The 17,394-nt window shown below is 35.9% G+C and overlaps 1 non-coding gene across 1 annotated transcript in view; it reads left to right on the top strand.

The window, feature by feature from the left end:
• LOC113419626 (uncharacterized) overlaps positions 1-12,033 on the top strand; it is a 118,184-nt gene extending 106,151 nt beyond the window's left edge. Inside the window, exon 3 of the transcript XR_015747476.1 lies at positions 11,911-12,033. This is a non-coding gene — a transcript (uncharacterized LOC113419626). The remainder of the gene's footprint in view (positions 1-11,910) is intronic.
• Positions 12,034-17,394: the final 5,361 nt, after the last annotated feature.

Genomic DNA, 17,394 nt, shown 5'->3' with positions numbered 1-17,394 from the left:
GTGTCATACTGATCCAGTGACAGTGTCACACTTTCCTCTTCTCTAATTTGGACTTCTACAAAGAGCTCTACATAGAACTGCCATTGAATACCAATATATAGCTGGTCCAGAATTCAGTGGCTCATGCCATTATGGATAGTACTTGGTTTGCCCTTGTAATACAACTATTCTGGACATTGCATAATTATAGCTGGCTTCTGGGTGTAACTAAAACTGTGATGTCACTATTGTAGCCTTTTGTGGATCAGGATCAAGATAGCATTAGTTTCATCTTCATAGTCTTCCATAGATCCAGTAGCAAGGTTGCTCTATGTTCATCATTGGGGCCTCTATTCATCCAATAAACTTCAAAGAAAGAGAGGACTTTTTCCAGGTTTTCATTCCTAGATAATGCCATCTTCAGGGACCAGAAATGCAGGCATTCTCCCATTCTTGCCCCTTTGCTCTGGAACACTTGTAGAAATCAGATTACTAATATACTTCTGGGGTCTGAAGAACTGTTTAGACCATATTATTCATAGGTGTCAGTTCCTTACAGTAGTGGAATGTTTGTTGATTAAGTAATTTTTCCAAAGTTGAATTTTTCTTTTGGAGATGTTTGTTTACTGGCCTTCTGTTGTTAACATGATCCTAAATTTTTAGTTTAATTTCAGTACTGTAATGTAAACCACTCAATACAGCTGTTACGTGGAGTATTACATAAATATAGTTACTAAAATATTGTCATGCAAACACAATGTATTTATTTAAACAATGCATTTGTCTCTTCAGTTGCTAAAACACATTAGCAAATGAATCTAATCCAGCTCCGTAGTATTAGAAACAGCTATATTTCTTCTTCAGCTTTTTGTTTTTCAATTGTATGAGATAATATTTACACTTAGAACTTCATATGATGCCAAATCAAGTGGTGTTGAAAATTTGGTTACATTGGTTTTCAGGTTTTGGAAATTATTGTAGAAGCTGTTAATTGAGAGGTTACCTTCATTAAAACTGAAGTATTGTGACCTATCAAAATTATATATTTTGGTACATTACTATGAATCTGTGTGGTTTTACTCTTGTGTCTTAGTGCTATTTTACATACACTGCTCAAAAAAATAAAGGGAACACAAAAATAAGACATCCTAGATCTGAATGAATGAAATATTCTTATTAAATACTTTGTTCATTGCATAGTTGAATGTGCTGTCAAGAAAATCACACAAAAATTATCAGTGGAAATCAAATTTTGCAAGCCATGGAGGTCTGGTTTTGGAGTTACACTCAAAATTAAAGTGGAAAAAAATACTACAGGCTGATCCAACTTTGATGTAATGTCTTTAAAACAAGTCAAAATGAGTCTCAGTAGTGTGTGTGGCCTCCACGTGCCTGTATGACCTCCCTATAACGCCTGGGCATGCTCCTGATGAGGTGGCGGATGGTCTCCTGAGGGATCTCCTCCTACACCTGGACTAAAGTATCCCCCAACTCCTGGACAGTCTGTGGTCCAACGTGGCATTGGTGGAATGAGCGAGACATGATGTCCCAGATGTGCTCAATTGGATTCAGGTCTAGGGAACGGGCGGGCCAATCCATAGCATCAATGCCTTCATCTTGCAGGAACTGCTGACACACTCTAGCCATATAAGGTCTAGCATTGTCGTGCATTAGGAGGAACCCAGGACCAACCGCACCAGCATATGGTCTCACAAGGGGTCTGAGGATCTCATCTCGGTACCTAATGGCAGTCATGCTACCTCTGGCGAGCACATGGAGGGCTGTGCGTCCCCCTAAAGAAATGCCACCCCACACCAGTACTGACCCACTGCCAAACTGGTCATGCTGGAGGATGTTGCAGGCAGCAGAACGTTCTCCATGGCGTCTCCAGACCCTGTCACGTCTGTCACATGTGCTCAGTGTGAACCTGCTTTCATCGGTGAAGTGGCAAATTTGCCAATCTTAGTGTTCTCTGGCAAATGCCAAACATCTTGCACGGTATTGGGCTGTAAGCACAACCCCACCTGTGGACGTCGGGCCCTCATACCACCCTCATGGAATCTGTTTCTGACCGTTTGAGCAGCCACATGCACATTTGTGGCCCGCTGGAGGTCATTTTACAGGGCTCTGGCAGTGCTCCTCCTTTCCCTCCTTGCACAAAGGCGGAGGTAGCGGTCCCGATGCTGGGTTGTTGCCCTCCTACGGCCTCTTCCATGTCTCCTGGACGTCGGGCCCTCATACCACCCTCATGGAATCTGTTTCTGACCGTTTGAGCAGCCACATGCACATTTGTGTCTATTCCATTTGCACAACAGCATGTGAAATTGATTGGCCTGTCTCCTGGTAGCGCTTCCATGCTCTGGACACTACGCTGACAGACACAGCAAACCTTCTTGCCACAGCCCGCGTTGATGTGCCATCCTGGATGAGCTGCACTACCTGAGTCACTTGTGTGGGTTGTAGACTCCGTCTCATGCTACCACTAGAGTGAAAGCACCGCCAGCATTCAAAAGTGACCAAACCACCAGCCAGAAAGCATAGGAACTGAGAAGTGGTCTGTGGTCACCACCTGCAGAACCACTCCTTTGTTGGGGATGTCTTGCTAACTGCTTATGCTTTCCACCTGTTGTCTATTCCATTTGCACAACAGCATGTGAAATTGATAGTCAATCAGTGTTGCTACCTAAGTGGACAGTTTGATTTCACAGAAGTGGGATTGACTTGGAGTTACATTGTGTTGTTTAAGTGTTCCCTTTATTTTTTTGAGCAGTGTATATAGTGGTATTTTTTATCAATGTAGTATTTTTATTTTGGAAACTTGTTTTTAAGTTTTCTTAGTGTTATTCTTTACAGAAAGATGAGTTACAAGTAGAATTATTGAATCAATCATGCTAGAGTATTTTAGCCTAGCATGTACTAAAAGTCTTGAGAGCATGACATTACTATAATTTGATAACAGCTGTGCTACATGTAACAGTGACATGGTTACTAGATTTGTAATGTAACAATATGATGACAATTATTGTGCTGATTATAAAAACCTGCAAAAAGAGAAAAAGTGTAACCAGAATTAGTACAATATTGTCTGAAGCCCACCATTTTTGAGAAGGTTACAGTAAGATTTTCAGATTGAAAGAGAAAACTACTTGAGGTGTTTTTCTAGCATTTCGAAATATTTTAATCCAATATGTTGTTTTGTCACGGAATTGTAAACATGATAGTTTACTGTAATGGAAATAATGCAGAGTAGGTGAAATGTAAATTTCAGACAGAAATATATTTTGTATCATGTAGCCAACATCTTTCTTTGTTACTTGTCAAACTTGACAGGTAAACTACACAATATAATGTATTTGAAATCTGACTTCCACTATCAAACAGATTAGTCATTATAATTTGTAAGGCAGAGTTGAAGCATCAAAGTGTACTGAATGAGCAAAGCATCCCTCCTTAAAGCATTAAAGTAGCCTTATTTTCTGAAGTAACCAGCATAGCTGCTGTCTATAGAATAGATAACACTTTCTAAGTGACCATGAATTAATGAATAGAGCTATGCAGGTAGTGCTTGCTTAAGAACTGCCCTGTTTATCAGCTGTTCAGGATAGTGTGGAAAAATAACTTTATGACCAGCCCCCATATGACTGTTACAGCTTCCCTGCAGTCATGTCCACTAAAGAAGGGAGCACAAAAAGGAGTTTCTATAAGCAAGGATGATGGTACAAAACAATATACACATCTGATCCCTAGAACCTAACTTAACAAACAAGATCTCGCATCTAGTCACCTATGGTCACCCTCCACTATCTCTGCCCTGGGATCTTCGATGACGCCTTATTGTAGGCAGACTTGGCAGTATAGCAGAGGCTGAAAATTTGAGTCTTCAAACAATTGATGATCAAGGTTTGGCACAGAGCACAGGGGACTGGAATGATCCTTACAGGACACCATGTTCCCCTAATGTGGCCTGCCTCATCTTCCAGCATAGCTTTGTGTATTTAACACCATATTGATATTCTTGTATGGACGACTCCTCTGTGGCTTATCCACTGGTAGCTCACCCTTACCCAGGTTAGAATCCCAACCACCCCAGACTTTTGTATCTTTCACCCTAGAGGGTTGGCTTAGATCACTGGACTGTTCCTGCTCCACCGCTCTAACCACGTAGACCAAACAGGAAACACAACCTAATGAGTTAGCTCTACTTTATTGTAAGGCTATATTAATAGAACCTTGTGAAAGTACAGTTCTCCCCCTCTCCTAACAAATTAGGGATAGTCTTTTCTGAGCCTCTTGGCCAACCCACTCTTCAGCTGTGTGCTATACTATTTCTTATCTGCATGTTCAGTAGATAGTATCTCTAGGCCAGTTTCTCAAGGTCAGTCCCATATACTATTACAAGCACTCAGCAGATCTTACCAATCAAATCAAATCAGCCCCCAATCCTAACCACATGCTCACACTTACAAAAACACACCTGGATCACAGTCTACATTTATGAGGCCATCAGGGTGCCCACACTAATGAACACATTTAAGGCAGATGAAGTTATATTGTATTCTTTGAAATATTGCCGTCAGTTTTTCATTCCTTATTTGCTTTTCTGAAGAATATTTCGTCCTGGCATGTTCTTGTTTTAATGTTAGAATTGAAGAAGAGCCATAGATTTCTATGGAGAAAGTGTCACAGTGCCATTGTAGGCCGTACAATAATTGATTTGTCAATGCAATTTTAATCTTTGATTCAAGGTACAATTGTAGCAGCTATTTTTCAACAACTATTTGTCATAGGTAGAGAATATAAATGTAAAAAACAACAGTTAGGGTACCCTGAAATGGCTGCATTGAAGTTCTGACACAATTCATAGAATGTACCAATGGCAGGAATTTAACTTTCAGAAGTTATTGCAGTCAAATGCCACATAGATAAAATACACCAAATTAGGCTGACAGTTCTGTAGTTTGTTGTGTCTAGTTTGGTTCCTACTTACAGTATTGCAGTTGCATTTGGTCAGTGGAATTTTATTTTCATAAATATGGCCAGACCAGCTGCCCAGTACAGAGGAACATAAACCTGTATGCCTTTTAGCTAAATTATCTGCAAAGTAAAATGACTCTTGATACTGCCTTGTAGAGTTATTTCAGTTGGTTGATGTTATATAATTGCACTCTGAATAAGATAAGGACATTTTTAATGAAAATAGTTTTTTTTACATATACTCTAGACCAGGGATGTCACACTTGATTTCATCAGGGTTGTGTCTGACCTCAGGGGGCTGGGGTAGGCGTGGCCAGGGTGAGTGTGGCCAACTTGACGTCACTCATGTTGGGAGCACCTGTGGTGGCCCGAGTGTTCTTCCAGTGAAACGGGCTCCCAAGTTCCATTTTTGGCTGCGACGGCCTCCTGAAGCCCTCTGCCAGCATAAACGGAGCTTGAGAGGGCTGCGTTTTCACTGGCAGAGGCACCGCGGGCCAGTCCTTCGCTGTTTCGAAGGCTCCCCTGCGAGCCAGATCTAAGTACCCGAGCTGGATACAGCCCCTGGGCCTTCAGTTTGACACCCTTTATCTAGACGGATAAGGAAAATATTAGAGTAATTTTTAACTCAATGAGAGTTCAAAAATAACAAAGGAAGCTGGCAGTCTTCAGCTTCAGAAAGATTTTAGCTTAGAATATTGGTGGTTGATATCAGTTATCTTTCTCAACTAACATGATTTTTAATTTTGGTGTATCAAGTAACTGTACAATTCATTTTTCTGCAATGTTTTGGAATTATAAGATTATAATTTCTTAAATCAGAATGAAAAGTCATGCGTTCAAATTGTTGGGCCACGTATTTTCCACAGACTTCACCGGATTCACTAGAGACTCTCCAACTAGAATTATATGCATTCAAAAAATAAGAGGCTTCTTGTAACATAAATGTTTAAATATAAATGTTTTTAGAGTGTTCCTCATGTATTACCTACTTGCAGTCCTTAAAACAATTCTATTGGACAAAATATTATTTTTCCCACCTGAGTTCCAAAATCTGGATGTTAAGGCATGGGACACTGAGGATGCCATTTAAATTTGTCTTAGTGAGTTTTCAGCAAAAAATATGTTTTAATCTAGTAGTTTCTGATTCATATTTCATTGTCATTACCTCTGTGCCATATTAGGTTATTTCTAATTAGTTGTTATGAGGATCTGGTAAAGTGGCTGTTCTGTCTTTCTCCTCTATTTTAATGCAAAGCTAGTTCTATATAGTGCAGGAATTTTTTTTTTGCAGGGGTAAGTTGCATAATTATTCAAATATTACTGTTTTCTATATCACCTTAGTTCCCCCCCCTTAATTTGCTAAAGAATAAATATTTTTTATCATATGAAAAATGATAAATCTGGGTATCAAAGAGAGTAGACATGGATGATAAATGGCTAGGGTTTTTCCCCCCAAGCAGAGATTCTTGAACAAAGCATGAAAAAAAATTCAGACAAGATTTTCTCTGTAGCTGCATTGTTCAGATATTTGTAGCCAAGTGGCTTAGAATATTACCTGTGTTGCCAGAATGTAGACATTTTAAATACTTCCTCTGTATACTTCTTGTTTGTATTGGCAACATTAGAAATCACATGAGGCCAGAAGTGTTCTTTGGATGACTTTCCCCAGAGATAAGGAAAACCACAGAGATGTGGCATGCTAGCTTTGTATCATTTACATATTTGGAAATACATTTTGACTGACTAACATGGATATTAGAGACCCATTCTTATAGCACCAAACTCAGTTTATACATGTATTGCTTTTTCATTTACTGGCCTTCTAATGTTTCTTTATAATAGCCTAAGAGCAAAACTGCTTTCAGTTTGAATAATAAAACGGCTTTATATAAACTTGCCCCACTACTTTCTGTCAACTTTCTTTTTCTTTCTCCATTTTTATCAATATTAGTTTCATTACCATATCACCCCAGAGAGTTAAGTAGAAAGATAGTTACCCAGCCCGGTTTCCCAGAAGAGCCTTCCTCAAGATGATGCTTTCCAGATATGTTGAGTTGTTTTGTAGTTCCAGGTATGGCATAATCCAGAAAGTGGAGAAGATTATTCTGGAAGATTCTTCTTCTTAAAAGATGTTCTACCTGAATTCAATATTTTGTCAACAAGCCAATTCAAAGAACATCCAATTCTGGAATCATTACTTAATTCCTCAGACTCCAGCTAAGCAGAGTGCAAACAAACTCATCCTAACTCAATATTTATTTTGTAACACAGTAAAGAAGTCATTCCTGTTCAATGCTGTAAGTTATGAGTGATTTTGATTTTTTTTAACTCTGCAGTCTAAAAAGGTAAACAAAAGTTATTGTTTGCTTCATATTTTTTCTTTTTTTAAATAACAATTTTTTCTTTTTTAAAATAACATGCTTTGCTTATAAAATATCCTAAATGTTAAATTCACTTCCTGATCCAGCATCTCATAGCAAAGAAGAAGAGAATAGGAAGATTACTCATAATAATATACTCTAGCACAATTGTGTATTTTTTTGAAAATAAATGTTTTGTTATTTTCAGCCAGTTATTTTGGTCTCCACTGCACTAATCATAAACACAACGAGAACAAATTCATTTAAGTTTCTTATGTATTGAATTTTTTGGAAAGAAAAGTTTATCAAATTGTATAAATTTAGTGTCGATAACTGAAAATGTAACATTTTGTGGTAAAGCTCTTGAAGTGCCTTCCTGTTATGCCTTGGTATGCTATGTTTACTTTCTGTTTCTTAACAGTCTGATGAGAAGGGGGAATTGAAATTTCTTTATACACTGCTGGATAACTTGTTTTGCAAAACAAGGAATCCTATAGCCCAATGGGATGCAAGAATTATAAAAGTATTTATTATGACATCTTGGCTTGCTTTGTTTTTAGTTTCAACCTATTATCCTTTGACTAAAATTTAGATTACTTCAGTAGGATTCAATTTATCATAGAATAACTTCTTTTATTTTATTGTTAAAGAAACCATTAACTTAGTTTCCAGTGAGCAATAGGCAGCGAGAACATGAAGTCTGTATTTCTGAATTGGTCATTTGTCATTGATAACTTGCTCCAAAACAATCTTGATCTTCATTCTTTACAGGACAACCATTAATGATATTAAAGTAATATTTTTATTTATGTATCTATTTTGAGGAAGGTGTAGGTTTTCAAAGGTATTTTCAAGGTTATACTGTATTGTTTTATTTTGTTGCTTGGTAGTAGGATTGTTTTGTAAGCAACCTGATGCATTGGCTTGGGGGATACTGCAGCTGCTTCATTCAAGATTCCCTGTAGACATTTGAACAAAGTGGGGATTGTTGAAGATAGAAAGTAAACAAGAAAATAGGGTATATTTGATCATCTTCTAACCTGTTTGAACACACCAGTTGTTTTTGAGGATTGATTCCCAGACATGCACTTAAATTTGATTTGGGGGTTCCATCTGCTCCATGTAATCAGTTGTTTTTTTTCAAACATGGTCTCAACATTAATAAGTTGACTGTTTTCCATCAAGTATATATCTATATTGATTATATATACTTTCAGATGTATGATGATGTCATCTGGTCCCTATGGTATAAAAGTTAGTAATACTATATTCCCTGTATCTTTAAATTCAGTCTAATGTAATGAGTTGATTGTCCCTTCCACCTGTTTCCTTCAGTGTTTACATGGATACCCTAACCTGAACCCTTGCAAGCTGGTGTGGTGTTCTACATAATATGAAAAAAAATGTGTTGCAATTTAATGTGTTTTACGCTGGCCCATGAAAAAAATCATGCCTATAATTGAACTTGAATAAACATTTGCCATCCTGATCAGAATTAAAGAGCAAGTTTTGGTTATATAATGAAACCTTCAAATTATGGGCCTTATCAGCGACAATTTGCCAAAAATCCCTATATAAGTAACTTATCAGCATCAGCTCCACTAATACGTATTGTCATAAACAAAGCAAAGAGGAGCTGGAATAAACCAGTGTATTGTCTTAATTTTCAGTGGTGATTGAACATCATTTTGTCCCAAGCCTAAAATAACTAATAAATAAAAGTCATGTTAGGCGTCCATTTGGTCAATATCTTCTCTTCCATAGTGGCTTATTGTCAGGTTTCCAAGTGATGAAATCCATTTAAAAAGAAAAGAGCAAAGTCTGTCTTCCAAAACAATTTCTTTTAGTTAGGAAAGCATCAAATTGGCAAAGTCTGTTGTAATTCTGGATCTGACACAACCCGGAATTACACCACGTAATATTGGAAATTAGAAAAAGCTCCCAAAAGTCACATCAATGTTGCCTGGTATTATCAATCTCCACCTCCAGGTCTCAGCAGGGTCAGTTTCTGTTCCCACAGGAAGGAAAATCACCTAGCCTAAACAACCCTCACTATCTTCACTCCTCCGACCTTAGGAATGTGGCAAGCCCAAAACCCTCCCTCTGTAGCCAGCAAAGAGAAAGAAAGAAAAGGAATATATAATAGGGCTAAATAAAATGGCTACACATATGTCAATTTTGGGCTTGACAGGCTGCCCCCCGCATTTGAAAAGAAACTCCTGCAATGATATAGAATACACAAAGATTGAAATTAGGTGAAACACAATAATACAATACACAATTTAACCTCCTCTGCCACCCACAGGATTCACTTTGGGCTTGTGTGGATATTTTTCATGGAATTTTTCCACAAGTTAATCACCATTAATTTTCCAGCTATTTACCCAAGTTGCTTGTGAAATAGGATAGCCTTTCCAATAAATCAGATATTGTAACTTTCCCCTGAAAATCCTAGATTTTCTTAATCTCATAATGTTCATGCCCAGCAGTGAGCAAAGGCTTTGGAGCTGCACATTCTGTTGGCCTTAGTGAGGAAGTAATAAATGGCTTTAACAAGCTACTATGAAAAACTGGGTGTACTTTTCCCAGTAACCTAGGGAGATTAAGCTTAAATACCCAAAGTGTCTTGCTGGCTTTGAGTCATGACTTTTCTGAAGTGCATGAAGACGTAAAGTTTTGGGGACATATAGTTTAGACTCCTTCCATGCTACACCCTCCCGTACAATTAATAGGTCCTTATTTTTTTGTTACCAAGTATCTGCTGTTAATTCATTTTGCAACTTCTTGGTCAATTCTGATTTGTCTTTGATTTTTTGGGTTTGGGCTTATGCCCGCATGATTACTTGAACTGTCTCTTGAGGGTATGGTGGAATAATTGGTGAAATACTTCTCGCTTACTGTCAAATTGGGGTTTCCTAGACAGCGCATTGGCTAGTAGATTCCCCGGGGAGGTACTCCAATTGGAATTTGGAGTTGTTTTGTTCCCACAAGCTTTCCAAATACAGCCCTTGTTGAGTTTCATTAGATCTTATCTATTACCAATTTAGTGCTCACCATTAGTTGACTTTGTATATAGGCATGAGCAGTAATCAGCTTAACTGGAACTTAATGTGTGGCCCTGATTCTTTGTGCTTGACAAAATTTGATGGATATGATTTTGGTTTAGCATATTCAGTGACCCAACGATAGCAGCTTACATCTTTATTAATGGCTTATAGGAATTAGACAGTGATGATTTTATTCTATAGACTGATTAAACATTCTATGTCTTAGAATTATGAACTGTACAGAACATTATCTGAGCAATATGCAGTTTGTAGTCATGGTTTCAAGTCTGTAATTTTGCTATATTTAATTGGGTCTTTATTCATCTTTTAAAATTGGGGAACAGATGTGGGTGTAAAATAACAAAATTAAGACAAGCTAAAAGACAAAATACACAATTATTTCAACTTGCAAAATTACAGGTAAAACATTGATATGGGTTTAAAAAAAACCTCTAGAAACCAAAGGCATGAACATGTGGTCAAGTTTACTTACCAGCAGGGCTCTTGGTTGGAGTTGAAAGTGTAGATAAACTACAATTGCAGAGTCGTTACTGAGCTGGAATATACTGTGAATTACAGAATTAGTTTCTGTCACAATGGCACAAGGTGTAACTATGGAACTTAAGCATGTGAAATGTGAAATTTGCTATAGGTGGAACTTTGCATTCATATCAGTAGTATAGGAATTGAATTTGATCTTATTTGTATTCATTGAATTGACTGGAGGAGATGACAGATATAAGGATGACCCTAGAAAGAAGCAAATATCTTCAATGCCACTTATAAAACTACTGGCATGTGGAGGCAACTGTGACACTGTGGATATTGGGTCATCTGAATAACATGCAGAGTGTTTATGTCAACTTCCTGTTCTGTGGGTAAAAAATACAGTAATGTAAGAATTGTACTGAATATTTTGTCCTTTTGAGTATTACAGAATCCTCTGTAAGTGTCAAAAAATCACTTTGTTACCAAGACCTAGATGTGATCCTGCAAGATTTGCATTAAAATGAATGGGTAGTGAGTAGTTAGTTTTTGTAATTATTTATTTGATGGGAGCTATGGCTACGTATACCTCAACTTTTGTGCTTTTCCGAAGATTGTTGAAAATTACTACATTGACAGTTCTTTGTTACTGACATATGACAGTGGTGACTGTCAGTTTCATCCTAGCACTAGTCACTGGGATTTTTCATTAACTATGACATTCATAGTATTGTAAATTGGATTGCCTTTTGTTTTTACAATAAATCAATAACTATAACTTTACTGGATATCAAAGTAAAAAAGTATTGGACTGGACTTTGGATAAATTCATTCATGCCATTTCCACTGCTGTTAGTAGGATTGAAATTACCTTATATATCTTTTCTACTTTAATTTTAATATTTGAAGTTCTTTAACATTTTGGTTCTGTTTTTTGAAGGAGAGAAGAAGAAGGGGAGCAAAACAGTTTAATTGAACTTTTCAGTAGAAATATGTTACTGTTATGCTTTTCTTGTCTCAGAAAAAGAATTATTCCATTAACATGAAGGTTTTCTTTGTTTCAGCATTCCATTGTCCATTTTTCAGAGGGATTTTTGCTTGTGAATATGCTTGAGAGGAAAGGGGGCGAATCCCTTGCAAGATATCCCCAGCCATGAATGAATAATTTCCAGAAGGAAAACTGGTAAGTCAATAATATAATGACAGAAATGTGAAAAACTTGGCAAACATTGAAAAATGTAAAAAAAAAAATTCGTATCCCCCCCCAAGAATATTTTTGGATGTGCAATATATGTGTTTAATTTATTCTTTTAAGAACTTTTCAAAAGGTTTTTTTTAATGAAATATTTTTGCATGATAATAGATATAAGACTAATATATTGCTATGTTTTTTCCTTCATATATTTTTTAATCATTCATATGAGGCAAAATGCTATGTTTCCTGGGCAAGTGCTAATGTGTAAAGTATAGAGAACAATCACAATTTGTGCAAATCTTTACTTTCAAAATCACGAGGGCAAAAATTAAATACCACCCTAAGAAGAAACAAAACTGTGAGTAGTGGAAGTTCACAAAATAGATTGAATACACATTTCCTAAATACAAAACATGTATACAGTGATCTGTTTTCTGATTGTTCCTATCTCTTTTATTAATGTGCATAGATGGAGAAGTTTAACTTTCATCATCACATTGATAATTTCATTTCTTTTAAAGCTTTATTTTGCCAACTGGTCAAATGTGACAAAATTAAGAGACTCTAGAATTTTGGAGTTTTGTTTTGTGTTTTTGTAGCTTATACTTCCATTGGAAACACTAATTAAATATTGTAAAATAAGTTCAGGTATTAAATACAATGAAAATGAATAGTGTATATAATTTGAATTTTATCAATATTTTGCTACTATCCTAAAATGCGTGCTTTCATCCATGGCTTCAAAAATTCTAAATACTTTATCTTTCTAATAAAGTGTGTAGTTCTATGGTTGTAAAATTCAGTTTTAAAGAGCACATAGTCATGCTTTTAAGTAAAATTCCAAAATGGTTTTCTCTACTTCAGCAATTTACATACATGCATACATAACCTTTGTGCTTTTCCATTTTAGGATAAGCAGCCTTGAATAAAGAGCAGAAAGAAAACAATAAGCCAAATAAATTAGAGATGAGATAAGTAAAGAAATGAAGAGATAGCGAAATATGGTTTACACCAATGCACTACACACATATTGCCTTTTGTTTTTTCAACTTCTGATTTCTCTTTTTGAGGATCAAATTCCTTTCAAACACAAAATTCTTGATATTCACCTTCTAGAACACCTACTCTTCTTTTCGTTGCATATTTGCTTTGCAATAAAGCTCATTCATTTTCTCTATAATGTTAAATCACATCAACATATTTTTCAACCTGATCATACTTTTATATTCAATTCACATTCATTCAGTATTCATTGATGCTTACTTTTTCTATTTATTTTTATCTAAGAGTTGATAACTGAATCAAAAGAATGTATTGCTGCCCCAATGTGGTTAGAGGGGGAGGATAGAAATACACAGACACATTGGCAACCTATGTTAGCCTATATCAATACACATATTGTCCCAGAGTGTCCTTGTTGCAAACAGGTTTCAGTGTGCGTGTGCATATATCTATGCAGTAGTTCTCTCTCTCTCTCTCTCTCTCTCTCTCTCTCTCTCTCTCTCTCTCTCTCTCCTCTCCCTCTCCCTCTCCCTCTCCCTCTCCCTCTCCCACACACACACACACACACACCAGATATTTTGGGTTGCTAATAAGGTCCAAAGTGTACTGTGCAGCTCCTTTATATTAGACAAAGTCTATATTTGTTGAAATACCAGAATACTAAGCAATAAGCTGTGTTGCAAGATACATTATAGGTTGAATAAGTAAAAAAAATACTGTAAGCACTTAGAAGACTGCTACAATTATGATAAATATCTATAATGTACAGAAACATGTGAGATCTTGGTATGCTTTTGATTATTGTTCAGTAAATCCACCACACCCTCCTCTATGGGATTTAGATCAGATTTTCAAACTTTTCAAGCTGTGGAACCTGTTAGTTAAAAAAATTATCCCTGACCAAGAGGCAAGTTGACTGTGCTTGTCAAGTTTTTGTTTGTTTTTGCCCCTAGGTGTATCATGAAACTCCATTTGGTTTTTCATGCAAAACACAGTTTGAAAAATCCCTAATTTGCATCTATTCCCTCTACTCTGATAGAATTCTCTGCCCAATAGATTGCTTGAGCTACAGCACACTGCCCTGCTTTTTGCTTTTACTTTGAAAAGTTTTTTTAAAATGTTTGTAGATTTTATCTGAACCTGCTGAGGTCCCCTTTTGTACATGGCATAATAAGAAGAGGCACTTGAGAAAATTTAATATATATAAATAGAATCTATTAAGAATAATGTCACATCAGGTCTGAAATTTCTTATATTGTATGATGAAAGAGAAACAGAATAGAGTGTGGACAGACAGCTAGAAAATGGAATGAATACAACGTTCCACGGAACAACAGATATATTAACTCAAACAAATAGAAGTATCTGTGTAAGAAGATTTCATTGCTCTAAGGTGGGAATATTAATGAATAGGAGTATAACATTTTCTACAAAATGTTTAGAATTTTGAAAAATGAATGTGTTATTTTAATTTGAAAAGTAAATAAATAATTTCTATGTTTTATATCCTGTTACGTTCTATTCTAAATAAAAGTTTCAAATTTCTTTGAGGGTAGCTTAATACATACACTTTTTTTACTCCTGTAACCTTCCTTTTGTATAGTTATGAATAAGATTATAGTTTTAATGTTTCCAAATGATGGGAATCTGGACATTCCTATTTCAATCATAGAATTCTTACAGTTAAAATCCAACGTCATTTATTCTCTGTCCTTGGCCTTTATTAATTGCCAGTGTAAGAGCCAGCTTTTTACTAATTTAGCCAGGACCTGCTTTCCTGTAACTTAAATTCATAATTACATGTGCTTCAGATCATGACAGAAAATAACTTGTGGTTTTTGTCTACATAACCTTATTTTTGGTTACTTGAGGAGGAATGTCATATCCCTATTCTCCTCCCAGTCCTTTCTTCTAAAGGTTAAACATATGCATTTCATTCAGACACTGCTCTGAATGACTTAATTTTCTGTTCTAGTCACTCCTCTTACCCTTCTTAACACCTGGTCCAGTTGGTCTGAATTTTTCTTAAGATGCAATGCTGGTAACTGGATGTAGAACTCAAGGTCAGGTCTAATAAGTACTGATAGAATTTCTGTTCTGATTAATTGTTTATGTCTTTAAAGTACTTGTAATCTATTTGGATGGGCAATCTATTTTGAGGTAAAGGAATTTAATCAATTTCATCTGTAATTATTTTCACTCTTACCTAGCTTCCAAAAGCAGTCTGAACACTTCTGTGCTAAGAAGTGAACCTAAGGTACCTAACTTCCAAATGCAAAGTCTGAACACTTCTGTGCTTCTGTGCTTCTGATATTGTAGCATATTGATAAAGCACCCAAGTAAACTTAGTTTTTTTTCTCCTTTTTCTTCAATATGAAACTTTCTTTTAGGAGGAAGGATGCAACTTTAACAATTTAATATATTCAGTGTAATATGTTTTATAAGCCCAGTATTCTTGATCCCAGCTATTTTGCTTTTCCTCCTAACACAATGAACAAAATATTGGGGGGGAAATATGGATCTTGGCTGCCATCATAAAGAACAGCTATATTTCATAAACAGTGATGTATGTTGGCAGCTGCCTATCACACTCTATAACATCCTGTATAGCACACGAAGACAATGTCAACTTACATTTTATATCTGAAACAATTTCAAAGCATTTATTTGCTTCCTCTTGAGTCCTTAACCTAATTCAAGTAACATAATTGGGTGAATATTATTCCATATACCTAATTGGCTAGTTGCCAGAATGGAAACCATTGTCGGATTTGATGATGATCAGAAATTAACATGACATTTGCGTGGTGTTAATGGAATATATTAATAGTGTAATTCTTGACTGTAAGAAACAAGTCACCCTTCCTTTCCCCTCCCCCCACAACCTGAGATCAGTAAGATAGACTGCAAAAATGATGAAATGTTCCTATCAGGTTGTTCCCAGCAATGGCTAGTCAGTCTCTATTTTAAGTTGTGTTTTAACTTCTTCAGAAAAAAGCTGTAATTTTTATCAGTTGATTACGACAAATGTCATTTAAAAACCTGCCAATAAAAAAGTGCAATAAATTGCAATAATATTTAATTTAATAAAGAGGATGTAACATCATTTTAACAAATTCTGCTGAAGATGACAGATTATTTTGAGAAGTTTTTGAAAAGTTTTCAGTTAACAATTGAGTCTTGGATTGGCCAGGTCTTTACCTGATCACTATACTAAAATTCCAAAGACACTTGATTGCTATAATACCATACAAACTGCAGTTCAGGAAGGGATATTCCAGAAAATCTCAGATAATGAATGCCTTTGTTACTGTAAGTCGTAAATAACTCAAGGAGCTACTGTTACAGTTCTACAGAGGGATTATTGAGTTTGTCATCTGCACCTCTATAACTGTCTGGTTTGATTCTGCAACCCAAGACAGACACAGACTTCACAGAGTAATTAGGACGTTAGATAAATCTGGATTCTTATGGCAGGGTGTATGAATGTAACTTCATGGATATAGTAATTATAAATATCATTTCCAATACAAAGATGTTCTTCAGGGTTCAGAAGCCTCAAACATTCTATATTTTTGTACTAAATACAAAAAACAGTTGACTTCATAAATTATTGGGGGGGGGGGATCTGTGCCCATTAATTATTTCCTCTTACCCATTATATTCTCTACCTCATTTATCTCCCAGAGTAACCAATTATTTCACATTTGTTTTGTAATGCTTCTAATGGAATTCTGTTATAAACTTGCATAGACCAAAAAAAAAAAAAAGACTACATGTCAGGTTCAGCCAGTCCATAGGGAATTTTGCTTGTCTGGGTGTCCTTATATATTTTTAAAAATAATTTTATTAAAACTTTTGGAGAAAATATACAAACAAACATAAATAGATATCAGATAAAAAAGAGTGAAGTGTGTCAAGATTTTAAAAAACTTAAGGAGGAATTATAGCTTTCATTCTGTTCATTAGTTAATTACAAATGATTGAATATATCACTTTAAAAGTCAAATATTGAAATTGGAGGCCACAGTATAGATCACAAAATAAAATTATAAGCTGCAATAGATTTAATAAAACTGAGAATCTGCTGTGCTTTAAATCTATATACTGTTTGATGCAGGTGAAATGCTGCATCATAGAGCAAACCTTTGTCAACAAAGGTACCTCCAGTGGCCTAATTTACAGAACGCCAGGACCCATTACTATTGAGGGAAGTTTTCTGCTTCAGCACTGCTGCTCTGGTGCTGTTGCTGCAGTCAGCCACAGTGACATGATCCTCATTTTCAACTTCTTCATTTTCAACATTTTCAGCTTCGTACAAATAGATGAGAAAACCAAATGGGGAAGCTCT

This window comes from Notechis scutatus, chromosome 2 (genome assembly GCF_049901735.1).
Source record: "Notechis scutatus isolate UNSWTSFEM ecotype Mainland chromosome 2, rNotScu1.2, whole genome shotgun sequence".
NCBI classification, from domain to species: Eukaryota; Metazoa; Chordata; class Lepidosauria; order Squamata; family Elapidae; genus Notechis; species Notechis scutatus.
The sequence above is the reverse complement of the archived record's forward strand: the minus strand, read 5'-3'. Positions and strand labels throughout refer to the sequence as shown.